A 27904-nucleotide genomic window follows, 5' to 3' on the forward strand; every position below is an offset into this window, starting at 1 on the left:
CCTGCTGCTGTGTTGGAGCAGGCACTTGCCCTGAAGGGTTTATGGTCTAAACAGGTGGACAGGTCAGTCTTCAACAAAAAGGTAGCAGTACGCAGGAGCACATATAAAGGTTCAAATGCCTGGTTCAGAGAACACGTGAAGATGAAATAACAGAGAACGGATATACTTGGGAAAGGGTTTGTGAAGAATTGAACTGGACCTGGAAGATGTAATAATAAGGGAGACTTTTCTCCAGAAAAGAATGAGAGATAGAGATTGAGCACATGCTTAAAATGCCCGGCTAGGCCAAGAAGGAGCAGAGCAGCTTAGGCAGAGAAGGGTAAGTTTTAGAAGGAAGGGAGGGAAGCTTTGAGAAATACAGTTGCTAATTTGGGGAACAATTTCAATGACTGGCTGAGAACACATCATAAATGCTTCTTAGAGAGATCTTCCCCTCAGTGTAATCTTGGGGGTAAATAATATGACAGTTTTGTGTCACACAAGCCTAAGGACCCAAAGAGAAGTCTATGACCGAGAACAGAAAACAGGCCTCTGTGTGTGTCAACCTTTAGGGTGCATGTGAGCAGTAGTCAAACATGGTGGGTACACCATTGAGTAAATGATATTGCAAAAAAAGTATTGGGGTCCCACCTTATACAGTAAGTCCCCTACATACGAACCTTCAAGTTGCGAAGTTTCAAAGATGTGAACATGCCCCTGTATCCCAGCTGTTGTACTGTACTACTGTACTTTTCAAGGTACTGTACTGTGAGATTAAAAATGTTTTCTTTATTTTTTGTGTTTTTTAAATGTATTTTTTGTGTGAAAACTATTATAAACCTGTTAACAGTACAGTACTATATAGCCGATTGTGTTAGTTGGGTACCTAAGCTAACTTTGTTGGACTTAATGAACAAATTGGACTTAAGAACACACTCTTGGAATGGAACTCGTTCGTATATAGGGGACTTACTTGTGTCACTGAAATAAGTGATAACTAAATGTAAGAGTCACATGAAATAAATCAAAGAAACAGCATAAAACATGGGTGAATAATCATGTAAGGGTGGAGAGGAATTTTTTTAAAGCATGAAAGTAAAGGAAAATACCAGTTTGGCCTGGGCTTGGGAGGTGAACCGGGGCCTTGCCATTGATGAAATGAGGACTTTGATCAAGTTTCTTCACCTAAGCCTCAGTTTGCTCATCTGAGAATTGGGATTGTTAGGTATTATTATCTTAGGGCATTCTTAAAATAAAGATTAAATAGTTTAATATATGTAAAGATCCTTAATACTAAGTGCTTAACAAAGGTAAGCTTGTATTATGATAATAAAAGATTGCTTGTCTTGACTAAATATATCTGGAGCCAGCATTTATTAAGCACTTACAGTGTCCTAGGATATGTGTTAGGTCTTTACATGGGAGGTCAAGTCACCTCAGGGTCACAAGCCTATAAGTGGGGGATCTGTGTCTTGAACCTGGGCACTGTGGCTTCAGACCATGTGTTCCTACTCACCACTCTGCCTTCTTGCCTCCCCATGCAAACTCAAACCTCTGTTCTGTACGTTACAAGTACCATAAATTTAAAAGTCAAATAGTAAGCTTAGAAACAGTATTTGTCTTCTTTATATATCTATATCTCTGTCATAGTGTTAAGTTTAAAAAAATATATTGAGAGTTCTTAAGAATCAATTAAAAAAAGAAAAATACTCCAGAAGAAAAATGGGAAAGGACATTAATAGGTAATTCCTCAAAGAAAGGAATACAGTTAGCCAATAAGGAACAGAAGAAAAAAATGTTCAGCCTTGCTAACAATTAAAGAAACATTAATTACAACAAGGTGCCATTTTGCTTGATAAATTTGCAAATTTGCAGAGATAGAAAAGGTTTTGCACGGATGGGGTGAGCCGGGCACTTTTGTTTGCAGGGCTTCCTCGTCCCACAATTCCAGGGGCCCGATTCGCATGGCATTTTATGAGAATTGTGTCACCTGGGTTTTGTAACATGCATGGTATAACTTTTTGAGCTGGGCTGTATGTATCAAGAACTTTAACATGCTTCTGTTCTTTGGCTCAGTAGGAATTCCCCCTAAGGACTAAACTGAAATGTACATAAAGGACAGTGACTGAAGTCACAGTGCTGACGGTTCAAGGCAGAAAATGTAAAATACTGACCAACTGCAAACTAAAGGTCTTAACAGTAGTCTAAATGAATTGTGGGGTTGGATTGTTTATGATGCCATTAAGTTTAGTTTTAGAAGAATAATGACTTGAGAAAATTCTTCCATTATAGTGTTGGGAGGCAGTGAGGCCTGTGGTTAAGTTTGGGGGCCTGGGTTCTGTCACCACTTTAATACTAACCACTCTGTGGCCTTGCGTTGTGCCCCTGCAGCCTGGCTTCTGCCTTTAGTGTGGGGTGGCCTGTCCGTCCTCACCCCTTCAACTTGTCTTCTGCAGCATTTGTTACCATGCAGCACCCCTCTCCCCTTCTCTGGTTCTCCTCCCGCTCCTCTGTTCCCTTGCTTCACTCACCCCCCTTCCGAAAGAGTCCGTTCTCCACCTTTGGCTCATAACATTTCATCTCTTCCCTTCACTCTGCAGGGAGCTGCATACCGTCATTGCAATTTCTGAATCATTATCTCAGTTTTGATTTTTTCCCCCAGCTCAGACCTGCTTTTCTGCTAACTTGCCTGACGTGTACTTGGCTGTCCTACCAGTCCCTTAAGTTTAGCATCTATGAAACATAAACAGTCACTTTTCATCCCAAAGCAGCTGTCCTCTTTGCATACTTGTATTCTGTAGTGAGAGTCATCGTTGCATGGTCACCAACTCTGAAATCTCTAATTCCTCCTTTGCCTCTTCTGTTCATCTCCTTTTGCCTTCCTCATCCTATCATCACTGCATCTATCACGTTCTATTTCTGCATCAGTCAGTATGGGCTAACGACTCCCAAATCTCAGTGGTCTAAAACAGAAAGGCTTATTTCTCCCTCACACTGCCTCTCCATTGAGGGTGGCTGGGGACCACGTTGTCCACATCCTGGCACCTGGGTTGATGGGACAGCCACTGTCTTGAATGTGGTGGGTTCTTCTTCTTCTTTTTTTTTTTTTTGGCTGTGTTTGGTCTTCGTTGCTGCACGCGGGCTTTCTCTAGTTGCGGTGAGCGGGGGCTACTCTTCGTTGAGGTGCGCGGGCTTCTCGTTGCGGTGGCTTCTCTTGTTGCGGAGCACGGGCTCTAGGCGTGCGGGCGTAAGTAGTTGCAGCACACAGGCTCAACGGTTGCAGCACGCAGGCTCAGTAGTTGTGGCTCACAGGCTCTAGAGCGCAGGCTCAGTAGTTGTGGCGCATGGGCTTAGTTGCTCCGTGGCACATGGGATCTTCCCGGACCAGAGCTTGAACCCGTGTCCCCTGCATTGGCAGGCGGATTCTTAACCACTGCACCACCAGGGAAGCCCCACAATTTATATAATGATGTGTATGTACATTTGTTTCGCATCTGTTACCCTCACTGGACTGTTGGTTTACCATGGTTTCCCCAGTACCTGGCACTTAGCAGGGGCTCGAGATACATATATATATATATTTTTTAAATTTTTATTGAAATATAGTTGATTTACAATGTTGTGTTAGTTTCAGGTGCACAGCAAAGTAATTCAGTTATACATATATATATATATATATATATATATATATATATATGTATTCTTTTTCAGATTCTTCTCCATTATAGGTTATTACAAGATACTAGATTTTTATTTTTTGATGAATGAAAGACTCCTGAAGTCTCTACATCTGACACGTTTTATTTTTAAATCTTTTTTTGATTCCCCACTGCCCTTAATTTCTCTCCCCTGCACCCATTTCTATTTACTTCATTCTAGCCTATCTCCCTCTGCCAGATTAACTTTCCTAATGCACAGGATCCGTTATATCATTAGTTTCTCATTGCAACCTGATAGATTTGATGATGTTCATGTACATAAGAATGCATCACTTTGAGGCTGGCCTTTTGTCTGCTTTAGTTTAAATTTATTTATTTATTTATTTTTGCTGAGTTGGGTCTTCGTTTCTGTGCGAGGGTCCCCTCTAGTTGCGGCAAGCGGGGGCCCCCCTTCATCGCGGTGCGCGGGCCTCACACTATCGCGGCCTCTCCTGCTGCGGAGCACATGCTCCAGACGCGCAGGCTCAGCAATTGTGGCTCACGGGCCCAGCTGCTCCGCGGCACGCGGGATCTTCCCAGACCAGGGCTCGAACCCGCGTCCCCCGCATTGGCAGGCAGACTCCCAACCGCTGCGCCACCAGGGAAGCCCCTGCTTTAGTTTAGAAAAAGCAAGTTGTCAGTAAGTCTGTGTGATCTTTGCATAGGTTTTGAGAGCAGCTGCGCATTTTAATACAAGTAATATTCATTTCCTTTTTTAGGACAGTTTCTTTTCACCCAATCTGTTGAACTCCAATGTGTAAAAGAACACAATGATCTAATTCTTATGTTAGGTATCTAGTAACTCATCTGAGAACAAAACAAAATAAAACAAAAATACAAATAATAAAAACCTGGAAGTGCTTTTCTATCACTTGAAGCATGAGTTTTGCAAATCATTAAGAAGTACTTAGATGGTGAAGTTTTTTCTGTTTCTTTTACATCTCTGTCACTTTTTCTTTTTCTCTAATGGACTCCTTAAATTCTTATCAGCAAATTGTTGGCAAGGAGACTTACTACCTGATCAGAGCTCTGTAATGCCAAATGGTTTGTTGGGATATCCCTGCCCCCCGCTTTCTTTGAAGTTGGCAGGAATAAATACAATTAAGATAGTGCTTGGGTATGTCTACTTACGGAAGCTGGCTGGGTCAGTGCATGTGTTGGAGATGTGCCCATTTATTTATTATAGATTAACATTTGTTGAATGTTAGTCTGAAAGTGAATCTGAAAGCAGATGTCATTGAATTGCCCACCATCTCCATTGACCACAAGAAGTTTATTCTCAAACTCTGTGTCCTTAGAGATTCACATACTGTGTTTTCATACAGAAAATACACGTTCTGTCGTCATGTGGATATAGAAATGTTCTAAGGAAAGTTGTTTACCATGATAAATTAAAAAATTATAAACAGTATATACAGATTGTTCACTTTTTAAAAAAGCATAAGCACTATTTTGTTGATGAAAAGGTTTTATGGTATTACAGATGCTACAGTACAGTATGCTCTTGTTTCAGGAATAAGTTAAATATCAGATGTTTAGTCTCTGAATTCTAGCACTTAGAAAATACCGTGATATAACCAAGTTTCTGTTAATAGGGGGATAGTTCTGTGAGGAGTAGCAGTAGGATATAGTGGATAGAACTTGAGCTCAGGAGATTCTAAACCCAGCTCTTCAGAGAAAGCTCTGCTTTCTCAGTCTCTCCACCCCAAGAATGGACATCGTAATAGCACTCATCCCATAGATGTTTGTGATGACTAAGTGAGAAGATGCATATAAAGCACTTACAATAGGGCGCACAGTAAATACCCAGTAAGTACAAGCTTTTGTGATTTATGAGGGCAGCCTAAAGGAATATCATATAACTCTTAAAAGTGCTTCTTATGGAGGACTTATAACAGGGGAAAATTTTAATGTTGGGTGAAAAAGAAATAGTATGTGGAAGTATGTACGTCACAGTTGTGTAAGAAGTAACCTGTGTGTAAGAAAAATGTTGGAAAGAAATAAGTGAAAAGGGAATATGATTTGTTCTTTATATAGTCTAATATTTCCTAATTGTTTAACTTTCATAAGTGAATGGATAATAACCTATCAAGAAAAAAGAAAACGAATATAGGAGGGAAATTTTGGTGCTTCATGTAAGACACTCCAATTAGTCCTCTTTGAAAATTGTACATCTTAGTGCTTATACAGATGTGCATCTTAATGTAAAATGTGTTCCTGGAATAAGATACACACGTGCATCTTGGTAGCAAAAATACTGTCAACAAGTTAAGAGTCCTGCTTTGAATGCTCAGAGGAAGGAGGCCCAGGTGAAATAATGAAACGTTGCACTTGACGGTGTTATAAAATTCTTTCTAAAAAACATCTTGCTTGAGCCTCTGGAAAAATGTAGTCAGATAGACAGGGATAGTGGGGTTTTTTGTTTGTTTGTTTATTTGTTTGTTTAAATTTCTGTTTTGATGAGGAAACTGAAGACCAGAGAAATCAAGTGACTCTCTTAAGGTCACCTGGCTGATAGTTAACATTTTTTCTTGATAAGGTGGCAGGGTGTGTCAAAAAAGATATAATTTTAAAATTTGAGTTTGTCAGAAACTTTTTTTTTTTTTTTAAATTTTATTTATTTATTTATGGCCGTGTTGGGTCTTCGTTTCTGTGTGAGGGCTTTCTCTAGTTGTGGCAAGCGGGGGCCACTCTTCATCGCGGTGTGTGGACCTCTCACTATCACAGTCTCTCTTGTTGCGGAACACAGGCTCCAGATGCACAGGCTCAGCAATTGTGGCTCACGGGCCCAGTTGCTCCGCGGCATGTGGGATCTTCCCAGACCAGGGCTCGAACCCGTGTCCCCTGCATTGGCAGGCAGACTCTCAACCACTGCACCACCAGGGAAGCCCTGTCAGGAACTTTTAAATGGTTAATTTGAATCATTACACGCCTTTGTGGAAAGTACCATGAATTCTCTGGGTTGGCAGAAATTTGTGACGTGGAAATGAAATCATACTGCTTTGGAGGTGAAAGATATCTCTAGAGGTCATCTGGTTCAGCTTCCTAATTTTACAGATGAGGAAGATAAGATCTACCATGATTAATCTGTTTGTCTATGGTCATACAGTTTGTGTTACAGACAAGAAAAAAGAACAAAATCTACAGAGTTTACTGGCTCTGATCCAATGTATTTTCCACTGACCCCAGGAAATAATTGAATGTACTTTGTTTACTTTTGCATTTTATCAAGTATCTTTATATACTGTGGTAATCAGATAATATCAGAATATGAAACATCTCTTTGTACCATGGATCTCTTCCCGTTTGTATATTTCATTAGTCCTAGGCCAGTTTGTAGGTGAAATTGACATTCATTTTTCCATAAGCCAAGAAATGAGTTCTTCATTTCTGTTTAAGGGATATTAGGAGGACAGAGAGAAAGAAATAAAAAGCAAGAATTACAAGATTAATCTACAAAAGATCTCAATAGAAACTTATTGAAGAAGGAAGAATTAATTTAGTAGTCAGATAATATTTTTTTAAGGGATATAAAATCATGGTTTTATGTGTACTTTGGTTAAAATAATTATGTGGCTTGAGGAAAAAACCTTCATGGGCCTATTAACCTAAAGTTCTTTAATGTAGAATAAACTCTCTTAATCTAGGTCATTTTACCTTTCAGCCTGCTTTGCCTTGGCTAAGATAAATATTCAGTTGTAAATGGCAATTTGTTCAAATTGTATCATTACAAAAAGAGTTGTATTTCTAAGATTGTTTAGAGAATTTATTTAATCTGTCATTCTAACTTATTGCTATTTTCTTAAGTAGAAAGCAGAGTTCCTATGGTGATAGCAGAGGTCCCATAATATTTATAGTATATTAAATTTGTTTATAAACCATTACACTAGCTAGAATTTACAGGATATTTAATCTCTGAGGTTAGCTTTTTTTCTTCCCAGGATTTGAATATGTTCATTTAGCCATTTTAATTTTCTTTATTCTTTAAAGAAAACCTTCTGAGAGAATGTTAATTATTTTTTTTCCAGAAGATGAGAAATAACTGCTGTTTTATCATTGTTTTTTTTAAATGGAAGAATGTGTATCCTACTGATTTCTGTGGAGTTGATTTTGTGAAAAAACCAATTAAAGTATCAAACTTTTAAAGGGACTTAGAACTCAAAGCCACTTAAAACTGAGATGGGCAAAGATTCCTGACACAATGTTAATTTCTCCTGGTAGAATTAATATATCAGGCATAGTTGCTGGGGACCCCATAGGTGGTGGGATGGTGGGGATGGGCTCCTTTGGTGGATTTTGGGGAGGGAGGGTCCATTTGAGGAAAGGCGTTTCAAAATAGCTTCCAGAATTTGAGAAAATCACAGATGTCTTCTTCCATAGCTTGAGTTGTTGGAAATGATCAGAAAGAGTGCTGACTTCTTTCTTTACAACTTGGAGTCGTGGTGTCTTGGATATCTCCTACTCTGTGAAGCAAGCCCCAAACCACTCTACCCCACAGTCTCCCAGCATATTCCGGTGAGCTGTACACTGGCTGTTATGAGACCTGGGTTCTACCTGTGATGCCTATCCCTTTGTGGTCTTGGCCTGGTGTCACCTGCACAACGTGGGGGGACACTGACCAGCCTACAGTGGATTTAAGCTCCTCCTTTCGGACCAGATTTTTTGCTTTGCAGCCTGGCCTAGTGTGGCCCTGGAGCTCATTTCCATCAAAGGTGACCTTTGGGAGGGGAGGGGCAGAGGCCAGATGGAGCCCAGGCTTCTGTGCTCCAGGCTTCCTCGTGATCTTCTTCTTATCAGTCCAGGGTGTCTTGCCCTGGAGCCTCCTGAGGATTCAGTGTCCTCTTGTTTATCTTTTAGTCAGGATCTTAGCAGATCTTGAGGCATTTTTTGAGTTCTTAACAGTGACGTTAGCAGACAGAAATGCTGTGTTGTTACAATTTTTTAAGCTCTTGTGCTTAAAAACTTGTGTTCAGTAGATCCCCATTTGTCACTGGTTGTTCATTTACTCAACAGACACTACAAGATAAACATTTGATTAAGACACAGACCTTGTCCTCAAAGAGTGTGCAGTCTAGAGGGAAAAGGAGCACAGACAGGCCCCAGGGAGCCCTTGGGTTGGTGTTCCCCTTTGGGAGTCCTCTGCCTCTTGGCTGTTTTCGCACCCTGGAAGGAAGAAGGACGGTTGTGACCTGTTGCAGGTTGAGTTCCTAGGAAGGTGCTGAGAGTGAAGTCACCTTTCTGGGAAGTAGAAAGGTACTGGGACCTCAACTATTACACTGCTTTCATGAGACCCAGGAAACATGAAGCTTGACCTGCGTGTTCATTGTAGGAGTAGGGACAGAACGTTTGTCTCATGAAGATATTGAGTAGAGATAGAGGAAACTCACATCAGTGATAAGAGTGCAATGGGAATTGTGGGTCAGGCTCAAAGGCACAGACTATAGAGCTAGAGAGGGAGCTGTTAACATCCTAAAGAGTCCTAAAATTAAGATTTTTATCTATGCACGAGTAATTTACTTTGCCAACTAGGGAGAACAGATTGGGCGTTTAAGAGATTTATTTCTCGTGACATCTGGAATATGTTCTGAGGTGCAAAGATCCCCAAATATGCAGGGATTTAGATCTTGATCATGTCCTTATTTAGTCCTAGAAGCCATATGAAACTTACGTTAAATAATTCAGTGTCATAGTAACATATTAAACTTATGTTAAATAATATGGTAGTATATTATTGTAGTTATTTATATACTATGGTTGAGGGTTTAAGAACTGTAAAACCTCTGCTTTCTTCAGAACTGAAAATGAAACCAGTTTTTGTCCAGATTAAAAATAATCTGAATTGATTGTGAGAACTGTGCATGAAAAGAAAATTCAGTTTTTTATGCAAAATTGTCAGTGACTTTAAGCTCCATGGACAGAGATTTGCATGGTGCTGTCGCCTGGGTTTTTAGTGATTGTAAAAGGTACTAAGCATGGGCGCTTTTGGAAGCAAGGTGACATCCTGCTGATTGCAGTTAGGCTAATGATAGCATAACTGACACTAGAAAAGTACCCCTTTTCAAATGCAGAGGAATGTCTTTATTAATAAAATACTAAAAGTCATTCTTATGTAAGGGTGCATTACTTGGTTTAGGCTTGATTTTTATTTAGTTTCATAGATTGATTTTTGCTTCCTACTTTTAAGGACGTGTGTGGATTATGTTAGTAAGCTCCTGGGAAAAGAAATGAGCAAGTATTTGATTGACAAATAAATACACATATTATAGATGCTTCCACATCTATGTCTCCACATTTCTGAATAGATTTTTTAAAATTAATTTTTTATTGAAGTATAGTTGATGTACAGTGTTATATAAATAACAGGTGTACAATATAGTTATTCACAATTTTTAGAGGTTATATTCCACTTACAGTTGTTATAAAATATTCGCTATATTCCCCGTGTTGTACAAGAATAGATTTTTAAAAAAATATTTATTTATTTATTTGGCTGCGCTGGGTCTTAGTTGTGGCATGCGGGATCTAGTTCCCCGACCAGGGATTGACCTGGGCTGCCTGCATTGCGAGCGTGGAGTCTTAATCGCTGGACCACCAGGGAAGTCCCAGGAATAGATTTTTTTAAAAAAATTAATTAATTAATTTATGGCTGTGTTGGGTCTTTGTTGCTGCACGCGGGCTTTCTCTAGTTGTGGCGAGTAGGGGCTGCTCTTCGTTGCGGTGCGCAGGCTTCTCCTTGCAGTGGCTTCTTGTTGCGGAGCACGGGCCTTAGAGTGAGCGGGCTGCAATAGTTGTGGCTCACAGGCTCAGTAGTTGTGGCTCACGGGCTCTAGAGGGCGCAGGCTCAGTAGTTGTGGCGCACGGGCTTAGTTGTTCCGCGGCATGTGGGATCTTCCCAGATCAGGGATTGAATCCATGTCCCCTGCATTGTCAGGTGGATTCTTAACCACTGTGCCACCAGGGGTGTCCCCAGGAATAGATTTTTAATTTCACACATACACCGAACTAATGGAACACATTTGTTGAGTCCCTACATGTGCCAAGTACTGTGCTAGGTGCTTGGGGGAAGCAGGATGAGTAAGACAGATCCTTTCCTACCTTGCTGACAGACTAATAAGGAGGGAAGATTGCAAAATAAGCTTTATGCACATTTAAATAGAAGATTGGAAAGTTTAAAGTAACGTGTTAAAGGCTACTAAGGAAAAGAGAGTACCTCTAGTGGAGGGAATTAGAAAAAACTTACTGAAGATGGTGGCATTTTGAGCTGAAGGTAGATTTGAGAGATGACAACTGTTCTGATTAGAGGGACCCTGTGATGAAGGCCCCGAGGAAGGAAATCTGGGGAACATGGTAGTTGAGCCTGGTGAGGTGTTGGGAGAGTTAGGGGCGCACAGATCCCGGTCACCCAAGGAAGGAGAGGGCTGACAAAGGCCATGTCTGGAGTGTTGACTTTTTTCTTCGTTTTGGGTTTTTGAGCTGGAAGGTGCCTGGATCAGAACTTTGCCGAGGGACTATGGTGACCATGACATTGGAGCCCAGTGGCTGGGGTGGGGATAGAGGCAGAGAACTGGGGTTTTAGATGATACTTAGGAGACTTTACCATAATTTAGGCAAGAGGTAGAGGTCATGTGTAAGAAGAATTTTGGGATAAAGTCGCTAAGTATTTGAACCTGATTAGGTTAGGTTATTTATTCAGTAAATATTTACCAATAATCCCTCCTCCTCCCACCCCAGGGTGAACTTGGCGCTCCCTGGCTACCGGAGAGTGGGAAGCTGGAGGCATTAAATACAGCCTTACGTTTCAGGCGGAGACCAGGAAGGTGGTGATACAGAAATCTGAGCACACCCACCCCTCTTACTCAGGCCTTGAAGGAAGTGTAAATTTACGTGGTCTCCTGCTTTCAGATAAACCGGTGCAGACAGATGAGAATCTCATCTCCCACTATAAACCCCCACCAGAGAAAGGGATTAGCAGTGAGCTGTTAGGGGCCTTCATTTTGTAGAGAGTGTTTAGGGTAGAGCAGATAGCTTTAAAAACCACCCATCTAGTCCTTCTTAAAATACTCAGTCGTATCAGCGTATGCTAAACCAGGAGGTCCCGACCAGCTGCTTTCTCTGCCACTGTGTCTTCAAGGCTGATAGTCTGACTTCATATCAGTTTTCTGGAATCACCTTTCTTCCCTCTTCTTTTAAGGAAAAATTAAAGAAGTCTTTAAAAATGGTAGGTTCATAAACAATTATTTAGAGAGAAATAAATAATTAGGTAATTCATTTTGTTACCCTTTTCATGCACATTTCTGTAATTTACTTGTTTTAGGCAAGAGAAGATAAATGACTGCTTCGTACAGCGGGGCCCCAGTTCATTAACAGGGCCCCAGTTCATTTTTGGATGTGAGTTTCTTTAATATTTCCAGATACAAGCTAAGTCACTGCATGGATTGATAAATTATAGATGGAAAAGTGTTCTCAGTTCTCCTCCTCTTGGATTTCTTTGCTTCCTATGACTGTAGATCTCTCCTCTTTGAAATCCCATCTTCCTTTGATACTGTTGTTACTACCTGGCTGTTAATCAATATGGTGACAGTGGTAACAATGATAACTATTTTTTCATGTCTTCGTTTGTCTCTCACTGTTCCCCATTCTGCTTCCACTGTAGCCATACCCAAGAAGGATGAGTACCTGAAGTTTTCCTCCTTCTACCCTCCGGAGAGTTTAGCTGCTACCTCTATTTCAAAAACTCATCCCATATCTTAATTTCCAGCCTTAACCAAGACAGTTTTGAGGGTCAGGAAAAGCCAGTTGGTGAAGGGCTATGGTGAGAGAAAAATGAGGAGAATCAATGAGAATTTGCCCCAAATGGAAGATCTACAGGTCTTAGTTGGCGGCTCCAGAATAGAGAAGCACAGGAGGGAATGGAGACGTGAAGGTGTTGAACCTACCTTTCTTGTTGTGAGGCAGAGCTGCGCAATGTGAAATCCACTGACTGGAGTTTGTTTGTGAATTGTTTATAACTGGCCTATGATGAGATATGTGCAGAAATTGAGCATCAGTGTTTAGAAATCTTTAACAGTTTGACGGGGCAACTTTAAGTCTGTTGAATCTAGTAAAAATTTGTGACATATCTTGCATGCCTTTGTCTTTTATTTCATTTGTTGTTATTATTATTTGGTATATTATACAAATGTTGGTCCCCAGTGGAATGGGGGAGTAAGAGCACCTTCACAAGTAGTTTGAGAAGGCCTGTTGTCGGTTTGTGCAGATGGTGGTCGGGGATGTTCTATGTGAAGTGGCTGGTTTGGGCAGCAGGAATGAGGGACGCACAGGCCGGGAGCAGGTGGGCGCTCCTCTTAGCAGCTGAGGAAAAGGGTTCCCTAGTGAGACGGAGTCTTGTGACTCGAAGGAGGTTTTGGGGTGAAGAATAGTGCTTAGGCACATGGCGCCCACACCCAGGTGAGGCCCAGCCCCAGCGTTTGGTAGGAGTGTGTATATTGCCCTACCGGCAGGGGCTTCTAGGCTCGGGCTGTTGGACCATCACCGGTAGTGTCATTTTGGGCTCACCAGACACGAAGAGGTTATCACGTCTTTCCCTGTGCCTTAAGCTTGCTTTTCCTCTTTTATTTGTCCGTGTCCTTTCGTACCTTGACTCTGCCTAGATATACTACTGCACAGACCTTAATGGTGATTCTTCTCTTTTGTTTCCCAAATGCGTCTTTAAAATTCTTCTAACATGAAGAAGGATTCCTTCTGTTGGTAGTTTTCCTGGACCCCTTATATTCTAAGCCGTGCACCTTTCCATAGGCCTTTTCCCAATTCTATCACTTGTCTGACAGTGGCTGTTTTTTCTTTCTGTGAAAGGTGGCGTCATGATAGATGTCCAGCAGATATTAACACCAGCAGAGCAGATTCTGGCATCCTGGGCTGGCAACTTCCTAATTCTGTCTTTTCCACCGAAGTGACAGGATATTAAACCACCGAACTGGTGCGCGGTCCTCGGCTGCCTGCCAACGGAATATTCGGGGAAAGAATGGACCAGCTTTTGTTTCTCTTGCCTTCTGTGTAGCCTTGGGGTGGATTCTGAGGGGATGTTTTCCCTTGCAGCTCTAACCCGTTTGGTATTGAGAAAGCAGGAAAGCGAGTTTTCCTGTTACGAGCAGTGAACAAAAAGCAAGCAGCGGATGGAGATATCCTGTTGGAGGAGGCTTGGGGTGTGAATGTCGACAAATGCACCTCGTTCTTCCCGTGTCTTTAAGGAATACGAGGAGATGGGAAGGAAATCAGTCACTCTGCAGGCCAAGTCAAAATGGTTTTCCGTTTATTTATGGTGCTTAATAAGATTATAAGTATGTGCTTTGTGATTTAAAAACTTGTCAGACACAGAGATCTATAGCACATGACAAATTAGGAAAATGAAATAGTTTTTTGTTTCCCATGAGGTTGTTCTAAGTTTGCCTGGGAGGGGGCAGTGAACTGTACAAGTAAATGTAAACTCTATCCAAGTTTTATTTATTATTAAGTTTAAAGTTCACTTAAAATGGCAAATTCTTGTTGGATTAGATTTATAAGAGGATGGTTTGGTATATGCTCTTAGGGGACCATTCCTTCGTACTTTTGAAAAAGAACTAACTTTTTCCTCTCTTACTACAAGAGCAATACATGTTTATTATAGGAGAATTAGACAACACGTACAGGCAACTGAACAGTACAGGAGTGGGCTGGAAAGACATAGAAATGGAAAATTAGAGCAGTGTGGTAAAGGAGAGAAAACCAGGGTCTTCTGGGAGCAGTGGGGGTGGGAAAGGGTCAGGGACGATCTCCCCAGGCACCACACCCCGGGGGGGCTGTCTTGCATGCATGCCACACCTTCAGTGGTTACTTTATACCCTTTGAGGCTGGTGTCCCCACTCTACCACGAGTCTAGACCTGATTGAACATTCCAAGGTTGTTTGGGGCTGGAAAACTGTGTGATGACAAGTTGAAAGGCCAGTTAACTCACTGCGTTTCACATCTTGTCTGTCTAGGAGGAGGAGTGCTAGGCAAGGAGAATCTCTGAAAAGAGATATATTAACTAGTGAGTGAGTGGTGTGTGTGTGTGTGTGTGTGTGTGTGTGTGAGAGAGAGAGAGAGAATCTTTGAGAACCTTAGCTGTAAGGGAGATAAAGAAAATATAAAAGAGATGATGCAGAAGAGTAAAACAGTTTTTTTGAGGAGGGTGAGGGAGAAATGTACTATGGCCTCTGTCATCCTTCAATGTCTTCTTGACCTTCCCAATTCCTCCATGTCTTGCCATATTGACAAGTATTTAGGTGTTCTATAGAATGAATAAGTTTCGTTTCACTGTTGTTATCTCAGTAAACACTTACAGAGCAGCTGTCAGCAGGTCATACTTTTAGTCAGATTTAGCTTATAAGGATACCGAGAGATGGCCTTATAAGGTATGGGATTAAATTATCTTTTTTTTTTTTTTTTTTAAATCTGTGAAAACTTATTTACCATCAAATCTGCTAGCCATTTTATTATAGGTAATGTAGGATTAATAAGTAAAGTGGAAGGTGTAGAGCCTTGGACTGGATAATCTGTTGATTTTGGTAACTTGTTTACTTAACAGATATTCATTGAGTCCTGTTACATACCAGCTGTTGGGCCAGAAGCTGGACTAGAACTGTCAATTAGACAGTTTATTGCAAGTCTTTGCAGTGAACTTTGCAACCTCGCAGACCTGCCAGTCTGGTCAGGACATAAATAGGTAACCAGACAGTTCCAGTGTGGTGGGATAAGAGCTCCAAAAAGAGACATGTGAGGTGTCCTGCCTTTGCATGGTAGAGGCATCTGTTCTGGACCAAAGAGAGTGACATCTAGGTGGAGATCTGAAGGATAAAAAGAAATAAGCCAGATACAGGGGGTATTCTATTTTAGTTATAGGAACCAGCATGTGCAAAAAGGCCTGGAGGCAAGAAAAAGCCTGGCTTTTTTTTTCTTTTAGTTTAGCATCCAGTAACTAAAAGCTGGTCAACATGGCCAAAGTCTTTAGTCTCAGATGGGAATGATGAGAGAGGGCTCTGAAGAGGTGAGCTGGGACCCAACATGAAAGGCCTTCTTAGGCATGTTTAGAAGTAGAAACTTAGGAGTTCAGCAAAGATGAGGGACAGAGGATCAATATAAAAAAATCAGTGGTGTTTCTCTACTAGCAATGAACAAACCAAAAGTGAAATTAAGAAAACAGTTCCAATTACAATAGCATTACAATAAATAGCATCAAAAAAATAAATACTTAGGACTAAATTTAACTAAGAAGTGTAAGAATGCTAAATAAATGGAAAGACACCCACTGTTTGTGGATTGGAAGAATTAATATTCTTAAGATGGCACTACTCCCCAGATCTATCTACAATTTAATAAAATTTCTATCAAAATCCCACCTGCGTTTTTTGCAGGTATCGACGTGCTGATCCTAAAATTCATAAGGAAGTTCAGGAAACCCAGAATAATGAAAAAAATCTTGGAAAAAAAAGAACAAAGTTGGAGGACTTACACTTCCTGATTTCAAAACTTTCTACAGAACTGTAGTAGTCAAAATAGTGTGGTATTGGCATAAGGATAGACATATATATCAATGGACTAGAATTCAGAGTCCAGTAATAAATCCATGCATTTATAATCAATTGAGTTTTTTACAAGAGTGCCAAGACTATTCAATGGAGATAGAATAGTCTTTTTAGCAAACAGTGCCAGGACAACTGGATATCCATATGCAAAAGATTGACGTTGGATCCTTATGTCACACCATGTGTAAAAACCCACTCAAAATTGATCATAGACGTAAATGCAAGACCTAAAACTATAAAACTCTTTGAAAAAGAACGTAGGTGTAAATCTTCATGACCTTGGATTAGGCAGTGTTTTCTTAGGTATGACACCAAAAACATGAGTAACCAAAGAAAAAATGAACTGTATATTATCAAAATGAAAACTTGGGTTTCAAAGAACACTATGAAGAAAATGAAAAAATAACCCACCGAATGAGAGGAAAGGGACTTGCATCTAGAATGTATAAAGAACTCTTACAACTCATTAATAAAAAGACCACTCAGTTAAAAAATGAGCAAAGTGTCTACACAAATGTTTCTTTAAAGAAATATACAAATGAATCTGCCTAACATTAGTCATCTGGGAAATGTAATTTAAAACCACAAAGAGCTACCACTTGGCTCCCACTTGGATGGCTAGAACATAAAGACAGACAATAGCCCTTGTCTGTTATTGTCATGTTGGTGAGGGTGTGGAGAGATCTGAGCCCTCACACATTGCTGGTGGGAATGTGAAATGGTGCAGCCACTTTGGAAAACAGTTTGGCAGTTCTTCAAAAAGCTGAATATAGTGGGGAGGGATAAATTAAGAGTTTGGGATGAACATATACATACTACTATATATAAAATAGATAACCAAAGAAGGACCTACTGTATAGCACGAGGAACTATACTCAATGTCTTTTAATAATCTATAAGGGAAAAGAATCTGAAAAAGAATATATATACACGCTCTTAATATATATATATATTAATATATATATAACTGAATATATATATATAACTGAATCATTCTGCTGTACACCTGAAACTAACACAACATTGTAAATCAACTATACTTCAGTTAAAACAAAAAAGCTAAATATAGAGTTACTCTATGACCCAGCCGTTTCACTAGTAGGTATATCTAAGACAATTGAGAACATATGTCCACAGAAAAACTTGTACATGGATGTATTAGTCATGATTCTCCAGAGAAACAGAACCAATATGAAATATATGTATATATATCCTATATGTATAGGAAGAGGTTTACTATAAGGAATTGGCTCACGAAATTATGGAGGCTGAGAAGTCCCACAGTCTGCCATCTCCAAGCTGGAGACCCAGGAAAGCCAGTGGTATAATTCAATCTGAGTCTGAAGGTCTGAGAACCAGAAGTACCAAGGGCAGAGGAAGACTGATGTCCCAGCTTAAGTAATCAGGCAGGAAGGGCCAAATTTTTCCTCTGCTTTTTGGTCCTGTTCGGGGCCTCTGATGACTGGACGATGCCCAGCCACACTGGGGAGGGCAAACGGCTCTACTGAGTTCACTGATTCAAATGCAAATTTTATCCAGAAAGGCCCTCACAGACACACCCAGAAATAATATTTAGCCAGGTATCTGAGCACCCTGTGAGCCAGTCAAGCTGACACATAAAACTAACCATCACAACAGATGTTCATAGTAACATTGTGGGTAATAGCCAAAAGGTAGAGAACCCAAATGTCTATAACTGATGAATAACAAATATTATAGTTAACCAGATATAGTATATCCATACAATGGAATATTATTTAGCCACAAAAAGGAGTGAAGTACTGATACATCCCACAACATGGATAAACTTTGAAACATGCTAAGTGGAAAAAGCCAGGCATAAAGCCCACATATTTAGAATGTCCAGAATAGGTGAATCCACAGGGACAGAAAGTAGATTAGTGGTTTCCAGGGACTGGGGAGAGAGGGCATGGAGAGAGACTGCTAATGCGTTTGGGGTTTCTTTTTGGAGTGATAAAAGTTAGATTGTTGTGATGGTTGACAACCCTGTAGATTATACTGAAATCGCTGGATTATGTACTTTAAATGAATGAATTTTTTGTGGTGTGTGAATTGTATCTTAATAAAACATAAAAAAAAAAGTATGAATTTTATTCTGAGGTTGGTTGGGATCCCCTGAAGGATTTTCAGCGGGGTGGTGACATGGTTGGATTTGTTTTTGGAAGATCATTCTGGCTGCAGTGAGGAGAGCGGCTTGGAAGGGTTGAGACGGGAGGCAAGGATCCCACTAAGAGGCTGTTAGAGGGATACAGATGCGAGACTCTGCTGGTTTAAACTAGGGAAATGGCAATGGGAATGACCGGAAGCAGACAGTAAACTTAACAGGGTTTGGTGATTAATTAGATGTGGGAGGGACAGAGGCGGGCGGGGGCTGGGGGCAGCGATTTGAGGTCTGTGCCTATATGCCCAGCTTAAGCCATAGGTGGAGGGGCGAGCAGGGGAGAAGGTGACATTAGCATGCCACCGCTGGACCCACTGAGAGGTCCTGGACCGGGCACACAGAGGTGTCGAGTAGGTAGTTGATACAGAGCTCAGGAATCCAAAACCTCAGGGGGTTTGTTAAAAATGCAAATTTTGGAGCTTCACTTTATGTATATTAAGTCAGAATGTCTAATCAGGGTGTATCTCCCTAATTTGAGGCCACCCTGTGGACGTGCCTCGAAACCATAGGAGTGGATGTGAGATTTCCTGTGGAGAGGGTGTGGAAGAGAAAAGAAGGGACTCCGTCACCACTTATGAGCCCAGTAGTGGAAGAGGAGACTTCACAGGGGTCTGGACCCTGAGAGATACGAGGCATCCAGGAGGGTGGGGTGTCGGGGAAACCAAGGGAAGGGTGTTTCAAGGCAAGGAAACGTAAGCTTGCCATAAGCTTCTGAGAGGTCAGGTAAGGTAATAGATGCAAAGTGTGCATTGGATTTACTGACAAGGTGGTGACCTGGTGAGGTCCATGGGTGGTGCAGACTTATACCCAGAGCCGGGCTGGCATGGGGCTCCACATGTGGCCCATGGGTCCTCCAAGGGATAGAGTCCACCAGCCAGCACGCTCTCCTTGGCTCTTCATTCCACAGCATGGCCTCGTTGGAGCACAGTAAACACTTATAGGGCCTCTGCTGGGTGAGTGTTTGACCAGGATGCTTGTAGGGGAACCCTTGGTGAGTGGCCCTGGCCTACGGGGCACATAGAGCTGGGCAGGGGAGGGAAGATGCAGCTTTAGGGCAGAGAGTCCTGCGGTCGCTGACACAGGTAGATGTCCTGTCTGATTTTTCACTTGGCCTAGTAGAACCCAGCGGCACAGCATGTGTCAAGATGTGAAGTACTGCTATGCTGATGGTCTGAATCACTAAGGCTGGGGTTTTGAAGTTGGGGCATTTAATATTTTTCTTGGTATGTTGGTCATGTGCAGTTTTGAGAGAGATACTGTACAAATACTTGAAATAACCTTCCCAACCCCCAATTTTGGCACATTCTTTGAAATATTGTTTAATACAAGTTACGGTATTCTCTTAGAGTTGTAAATCTAGATCTCATCAGTTTTCAGCATAACAAAACTACATTGTATTATCAGTATAAGAAAAATCAACATGAAGGATAGTATCTTCAAAATCAGTTAAACGCATGTCAATTAGTATACTGTCTAAGCAGAGTGCCTACTGGACTTTTAGTCTGTTGTAAGCCAGCATGGAACTCCGGGTCTGCTTATCTGTGTTTTTGAAACCACTGTTCCTTAAGGAGGGTTTAAGTTATTGTTTCAAAGAGCTTTGAAGCTGTTCCACTTTTAAATTTATAATTTGCACTTTTAACCTTTATTTTATAAGCTGCAGTTACTTTTTACTTTATTAAAGGCAGCACATTAGTGTTATGGAAACATTTAAATGTTCAAATAACTATTATTCTTTTATTTGGGGGAATATTGTGTAATAGATGTGGAAGTCCCCTAAATGCAAAATTGACCCTCAGTCAGTGGTTTAGTAAAGAAATCGGAGATGAAACACGAAAGTCCAGTCAACCAGCTCAGCCAGGACTTCCCCTACCTGAGTGGCAGGGTAATTACTCTTAAATTAGGACTTAAAAATATCATCCCCCACCTCCCCCGCTGTTCTATGGTTATCTATTTTGTGCTTGCAAGATTTCACACCCAAGGTATCAGCTGATATTTTGGATCACTTCTTTAGTGTGACTGCTGGAAATTCTTTGTATTAATTTGGAATATTGGTTGCAAGTGACAGAAAAGAGGGGGGTGTATTATAAAGATGTAGGGTGTCTCCCAGAGCCCAAGGGCAGGGATGCAGCTGGGTGTATCGAGGGGTTTCCCAGCCTTCAGTAATCTCTCCCTTACCCCTGCTGGTCTCCTTAAGGTTTTGGGTCCTTCTCTACCTGGAGATTCCCTTTCTTTGCTCCCAGTCTTCATGGTGGGAAATGGCACTTTGAGAGTCCAGCTACTTGAAAGAGACTGGCCCATCTCTCAGGCCCAGCTCTGACACCCACAAGGAGGGGACCTGGCTTGGATCTGAAGTCCACCCTTAGAACCTGCCTTTGTGGCTGGGGCCATGGGTCATTGTAGGAATGTGGCTTCTGGGAGCCCCAGTGCTGTCCCTACGGCTTTGTAGGACTACTGCCTTGCGTCAGAGCAAGGGACTGCTTCTGGGCCCCAGAGGTGGACTGGCCTGGGCAGCCTTCCAACCTGTCCTGGCATGAATGACCCCCAGTGCCATGGAGGGGGTTATGGAAAAAGGGGCATCGCAGAACAAAGGTGTGTTACGGGGAGGAGGGAAGTGCTGGGCAGCCACCCAACAAGTATTCACTCCACGATGTTAATTTTAACTTAGAGAATGGTATTGGGGAGGGAAGTTTGTTGCCCCAGAATATAAATCCATTCAGAAATGACTTTTGGATTGCTCATTTCTTTGTTCTGGACAGTTAGGAGCTGGTTTTACTCACAGTGAAGACTGGGCCACACCTAGTTGAATCATTACAGACATAACATCTTTTTTCCCCTCAGAGTTAATAATGTACAAAATAATATTAGTTATCCTTTATAAGGATATTAACATATCTTTATAATGCTTTTGAATATTTAGTATTTAAATTGCCCTTTGATGTTTTCCATTAAGATTTGTTGTTTTAAAAGACAAGCTCAAAAACAACTTCCTCAGTACCATTTAATGTGCCGAAACAATGTCAAACAAGAAAGTCATTGGATGCTCAGGGGGAAGCTAAATTGCCTATTATTAGCCTGTATGGCAAAACAGATCTCACAATTGCGTTTTCAGAAGTATTTTGTACACATATATTCTAAAAATGACTCCGAAATATATTTAGTGCTCTCTTTATCAGGAAAAAAAATGTTTCCAGGGGGGCACTGTGTTCACTAAACTGGAAGAAGACCTTCTGGAATTTAAATTTGTCGTCTTCAAAGCATTTGGTGTGGAATACAATAACCAGACTAGGTTCTGTTTCATTCAACTACAAAGGCACTTTTGTTAAAATTCCATGTCCCTGTGATGCTGGTGCAGCTGATTTTTGGTTCGGATGGTGCTTTTGGAAAGCTTGGTTTATTTCGGAAAGAGCCCAGATGCCTTGGGCTAGGAATTTACAATAGGCCTCAGATTCTGGGTCTAGTGCTGCATACTTCTAGTCTTCCCTGTATCTGTTGTCTGTCTTCGTTTAAAGCTGGAGAGAGGCGGTACAGGCTTATGAGGCTGTCCTGTGGAAAGCCTGGAGAAAAGTTAAGATCTGTGTGCATAGTAGTAATTAATATAATTAATTACGTAGCTTATGTCCCATATAAGTGCATATAGTTTTCCATTAAAACCCAAATCCAAATTCCTTGTGCCTCTTTTCCTGCTCTGCCCTGTGTTTTTGGACTGACCACAGATGACTGAGTGCTTGCCAAACTGCCCTTTTCTTCCAATCTCTCCCTCCCCTTTCATCTCTCCAAATGGAGAAGCCCCAGCTAGCTTTCCCATACCAGGTGTCCTCAAGTCACCTTCCTCCACTCACAAGAGCATACCCAGCCCAAACAAACATCCCATCTCCTACTCCCGCAGCATTTCCTTCTTTTCTTTCGGATTCCTCACAGGGAATCCTCCTTTCCTGCTTCCACATGGGGACATGGATCTTGCTTTTGAAAGTTTCTAGAAAGCTCCTTTAGCGTTGGTCTTCAACAGAAGGAACCGTACCCCACACAGAGGGCAAATTACTATTTTTTTTTTCCCTATTCTGTTTTTGGAACTTTTATTGAATTTCAAACTTAAACAGAACGGCAAGAATAAAACCAGGAAGTTCTGTATACCCTGTACCCAGATACCCCAGCTGTTTACATTAGGGCTGAGTATTATTGATCATCTTCCTAAATGAACACGGAAAAAGGATAAGCCAGATATGATTTCTTCCCTAGCATGAACGACTTCTCTGTACTTTTAGGCTTTTTTTTAAACCTTGTCTTGTATTTATTTGTGTACTTACCTCATCAAGCAGTATTTAATGTTTCAGCCTCGGAAACTCCCTGTGCCGAGCTAGTGAGAACCTAGTAAGTCTGTTGAATGCAGTGATGATTTTGCTTATCAAATTCAGTTTCTCCCACTCACTCATTCACTAAGCTATTTCTCATGTTTCCTGTGTGTGCCAGGCTGCAAAAGAAAGTGAAGAGATTGCGGGGAGATGGGAGAGGCGTGGTGCTTCTTTCCCCCGTTGCACTGGGTGGCCTGGGGTCAGGCAGAGGGAGGAAAGTGAAGCGCCGGACGTGGATGAGCAGAACCGGAAGTGGATGAGTAGGGCAGGAAGCGGGTGAGCGGGACAGCTTCGCAGCTGGGTAATAGCCGGCAGGTAGGCAGAGAGTGCTGGTGCTTCCTTCTCCAACTGTTTATTTTTTTTAAAAAACAAATTATTGAGATATTCACATACCACACAATCCCCCTTTTAAAGTGTACAATTCAGTGGTTTTTGATATATTATTAGTTTTTTTAAAAATTGTGGTAAAATATATATAACAAGGTTTACTATTTTAGCCTTTTAAAAAAAATTTTTTAAAATTGTAAAGTACACAAGACATGAAATTTACCATGTTAGCCATTTAAAAATATAGTTACAGTACATTTCAACATTGTCGTGCTGTTATCACCACCTTCCATCCACAGAACTCTTTTCATCTTGCAAAACAGACTTTGCACCTATGAAACAGTAACGGCCCATTCCCCCAGCTCCTGGCAACTACTGCTCTACTTTCTGTCTCTGTGAATTTGACTTTTGTAGGTGCCTCCTGTAGGTTAAGTCATACAGTGTTTGCCTTTTTGTAATTGGCTTATTTAATTCAGACTAATGTCCTCAAGGTTCATCCATGTTGTAGCACGTGTCAGAATTTCCTTCCTTCTTTTTTGGGGCTGAATAATATTCCATTATATGTATATACCATGTTTTGTTTACATATTCATCTGTTGGGCACATGGCTTGCTTCCATCTTTTGGGTGTTATGAATAATGCTCCTGTGGACGGGGTGTACAAACATACCTTCAAGTCCCTGCTTTCAGTTCTTTTGCATATACACAGAAGTGGAATTTCTGGATCATGTGGCAATTATATTTTTAACTTTTTGAGGATATTTAAACAAGTTTAAAGTGTACAATTCAGTGCATTAATTACAATCACAATGTTGTGCAACCATCATTGCTATCCATTTCCAGACTTTTTATCACCCCAGACAGAAACCTTGTATCCCTTAAACAATAACAACCTATTCCTCTTCCCCAACCCCTGGTAATTTCTATTCTACTTTCTGTCTTTATGAATTTGCCTATTCTAGGTAGCTCCCTATGAGTGAAATCATACACAGATATTTGTTTGTTTCTGGCTTCTGTCACTTAGCATAATGTTTTCAAGTTTTATTCATGTTGTATCAGAGTTTTATTCTTTTTTATGGCTGAATTATATTCCATCGTATGCATATATCACATTTAAAAAAAATCCACTTGTCTGTTGATGGACACTTGGGTTGTTCCACCTTTTGGCTCTTGTGAATAATGCTGCAATGAATATTGGTGTACAAGTATCAATTTGAGTCTTGGCTTTCAGTTCCTTTGGGTATATACCTAGGAATGGAATTGTTCCTCCTTTAACTCTTGACACAGTCTCTGTGTTAGTTAAACGAATGAGTTAAGCCACTGAACTCCTAAGTAGTGGAGTAATGGACCATTCATTCATTCACATGTTCATTCAGGAAATTTTCATATCAGAAACTTTCTGTATTAAAAACGATGAGAACCTTTCTCTCCCTATTTTATATCTACTAATAGCAGTCATGACTGTGATTTAGTTTCTTGGTCTGTAAAATGGATGGATGAATACCTCTCTCCAGAGTTGGGAAGGTAAGTGGAGAAGGCACCCTATAATTCTGAGACACCATCTTTTTTTTGTCTTCTTTGTGGATATTGGTTTAAAAATGGCTCATAGTAAAGGCAGCTCAGATGCCTTTACTATGAGTAAGGTGGCTTGATCTTTTCCATCTCTCTCCTTTAGCCTTATCCCTTAACTTCAAGATGGTGCTGTTTTTGATTGCACTGGTCTGTGAGTGCACTGGTCTGTGAGTGATAACCAGTGGAGTTAAGACTCTCTGAGCAGAGGAGAGGGAACAGAAACACCAAAGGTAAAAAGAGGAGCAGGTTTTATCAAACCACCTGCGGCAAAACAATAACAATAAAAGAAATTTGATATTATTCTGTGCCTTCTCTCTTGTCCTCAAACCCCATTCAACAAAACAATAAACAAGAAAAGCCTAGTTTTTAGGTTGTCACAGTTAAGAACTTAACTATTTTGTGTGGGTTTGTGTTGTTTCCCCAGATATTCTGTAAAACCTGCTTCATCATGATGGGTGTTATTTCTGCTATTGTGAGCTCAGTGTCTCTCTGCTGTTTAGGATGTACTAGGATTCTGGGTTCAGCTCTCTTAGCCTCAGTTCTAGGTCATAGTGGGCAACATGGGTCCACCTTCTTTCAAATTTTTAGATAGGTAAGAAGGTAACACCTACCTTAAGGGTCTTAGAGAATGGAGAGTAACATTTCTATGTTATAATTATAGAACCAAGTCTTCATTTTTCTAGGTGAGAACTCATATTTGTAATTTTGCAGCCTTTGGGGTTTATAAATAGACCTGGATAATCCCCATGAACTAGATTTCAGAGCAGTTCAGCAGAAGAGTCGCATCCTTTGACATGTGGCAAAGCATTGCAACATCTTTTATGGGGGGAAATGGAGAAAGGTGAAAATGATCTATATAGAAATTCACTTCAGACTTTGACTTGGGCTTCACCATGGTTCCCCCTTTCTTGCTTAACATGTTAGGGCAGATAACCTTTGAGATGTGGTGTTTAAACTGTGTTAGCCCCATCTGTTGTGTGTTTTTTCAATGCAGAATTAATCTGTTTCCCAAAACCACCTGATGTTTTCTTGGGAGTAGGAAGGTAGATAAGTGGAGATGGAGGGTACGAGGTGCTTAGCTTCCCTTGGTGATAACCCTCTGAGCTTGTGCTATCTGATGGACCCAGGCCACACGTACTATATATCACTGGGGACCAGGTAACAGTCTGAGGTTTCTTAGTTACAGTAACTGATCCTGACTCCAGGCCATGGCAGGAGGCAGAATACTCTAGCAGTTAACGAAACCTGGGACCCTGTTCTTATTTTTTTATTCCTTTGTACAAGTATCTGAGTTACAGAGGTTTCTGCCTTTCTCAGAAAGTTCTTACTGTTGGCCTTAAATAAAACCAGGTGACTTTCTGGTTCAAGTGGCTTACAGAAAGAATATCTTTGGAAACAAGTTAAATATTTTAATGCAATTATGTTGAATTCAATTAAATTGAATTTGAATAATTAAGTTTGTATTCTAAATTGTTTCTTAAAAGCCTAATGTGATGTTTTGGAAATATGTATCAGAGCTGCTGGGGTTTTTTCCTCCTCTTTTCTGACATATGTGATTAGTGTGGGAAATTATAGTACCCACTGCTGCAGTTTTGAATAACGTACAAGTGACAAAATTTATCTTCTTAGTTCTTTTTGTGCAATATTGTAGACTTGTGAAGTTTTACTTTTCCCATTTAACAAAGTCCTTGTAATCTTGTGGTTTAAGTTATTGACATCGTTCTTGCCTGATTTCAGTAGAAAAGGACAGTAGGAAAGTAAACACAGTGGAAATGGGGAGGGGAGGTAGTGGTGATGTCAACAGTAGTCTGTTTGAGGGGAGAGTGTAGAGGCTGCTGCCCAGAGGTTCATTTTCAGGGCTCTTCAGGGACTGTGGCCGTGGAGACAACTGGCAGACAGGGTACTGGAAGTGGTTTGATTGAAGGGGTAATGGGAAAGACTTCACCCTACCATATAATCCTGAGACCTGAAAAATCTACCATTAGTAAGTAATTCGTTTATTTGTGTTAAGCATAGCTGTCTTCCTGTTGGTCTCCTTTATCAAGTATATATCTCTGGGAACAATAACACCTTAACTCACTAGTATCTTAGTGCAAGTTAGTTTCTCTATGAGATTTTCTAATTAAATTTTCTATGAGATAACTGTCCTCTGAGATAAAACGGGCCATAGAAAGGAAAGGGGAAAAGGGCACAGAATGGGAGAGCAACTTCATAAAGCTTCCCAGTGACCTTGGTTGATGGCTGAGTTAGCAATAAGATTGGAAATTTCACTATCAGAGTCGTTTCTGGCAAGAATGGATGTGCAGTGATTCAAAGCAACTTTTACCTATCACTGATTTTATATTCTAACCTGGGAAGATGAAGGATGGTGTGTGTAAAATATCTGGCTTAACCTTTGGCACATGACAGGCACTGAATTTTTGAAGGCTGTTAAAAATAATATGTTATTGGTGGTTATCAATAACTAATACTATAGTTTTGCTCCCTTTAACAGTCTTCAGAATGAAAGGCAAAGGCCTCTTGAGTAAAAATGTTACAATAAAACCTGTATTATCTTTCTTTCTTGGAGATTGTGGCAAGAGGGTAAATGAAGAAATTGATACTTGGAAATATTTTGGGATAGTAGAATATTTTGTATGTTGATCATCACTCTTTCAAGGAATCTAGGGAGATGGGGAACCACCTTCAGGGAGTCAGCTATGTGCTAGCATCTGTGTAACATGAGATTCTTCCATTCTGCTTCAGGCCCAGGTAGTGGGTGGTAGGCCAGGTGCAGGGGTCCCTAGGAGAGGATGCTGGGATTCCACCGTGTATACCCCTTTCTTTGCTGGGTACCCACTGCACCTGGCAGGTCTCTCCGTGTTGCCGCGTGGACTGTGGAGTGGTGCATTTATGCCCCTACCCTCCACTGTAAGCCCTGGTTCTGCTGGCATCCACATATTTCCATGAGAAGATGGTCATGCTGAGATGCCAAGAGCTAATGACTTATGGTTATTAAGGATGTTTTGAATCTTTAAACAGGAATGGTCCCTTGGCTGAATATCAGTTTGGCATCTGTTGCTCCTTGAATTTCTTCTCTATTTTCAAAAAGCCAGCTCGTTTCTCTTTCCTATGAGGTATTTCCTGTGGTTCTTGTGTTTTTTGGGCAAATTTATTATGAGGGAAGTTCAGCAGATTGTGAATTTTGACTTTTTCTTAG

The 27904-nt window shown here is 40.9% G+C and overlaps 1 protein-coding gene and 1 long non-coding RNA gene across 7 annotated transcripts in view; both read left to right on the forward strand.

Annotated features, from left to right (window-relative positions):
* DOCK9 (dedicator of cytokinesis 9) overlaps nucleotides 1-27904 on the forward strand; it is a 324890-nt gene that overhangs the window by 50177 nt on the left and 246809 nt on the right. The window lies entirely within an intron of this gene.
* LOC309647415 lies at nucleotides 4294-15138 on the forward strand. The gene is made up of 2 exons (XR_014256033.1): nucleotides 4294-6257; nucleotides 6566-15138. It is a non-coding gene; the product is annotated as an uncharacterized lncRNA (long non-coding RNA).

Source organism: Balaenoptera physalus (assembly GCF_965194825.1).
Source record: "Balaenoptera physalus genome assembly, chromosome: 18".
Classification (NCBI taxonomy): domain Eukaryota; kingdom Metazoa; phylum Chordata; class Mammalia; order Artiodactyla; family Balaenopteridae; genus Balaenoptera; species Balaenoptera physalus.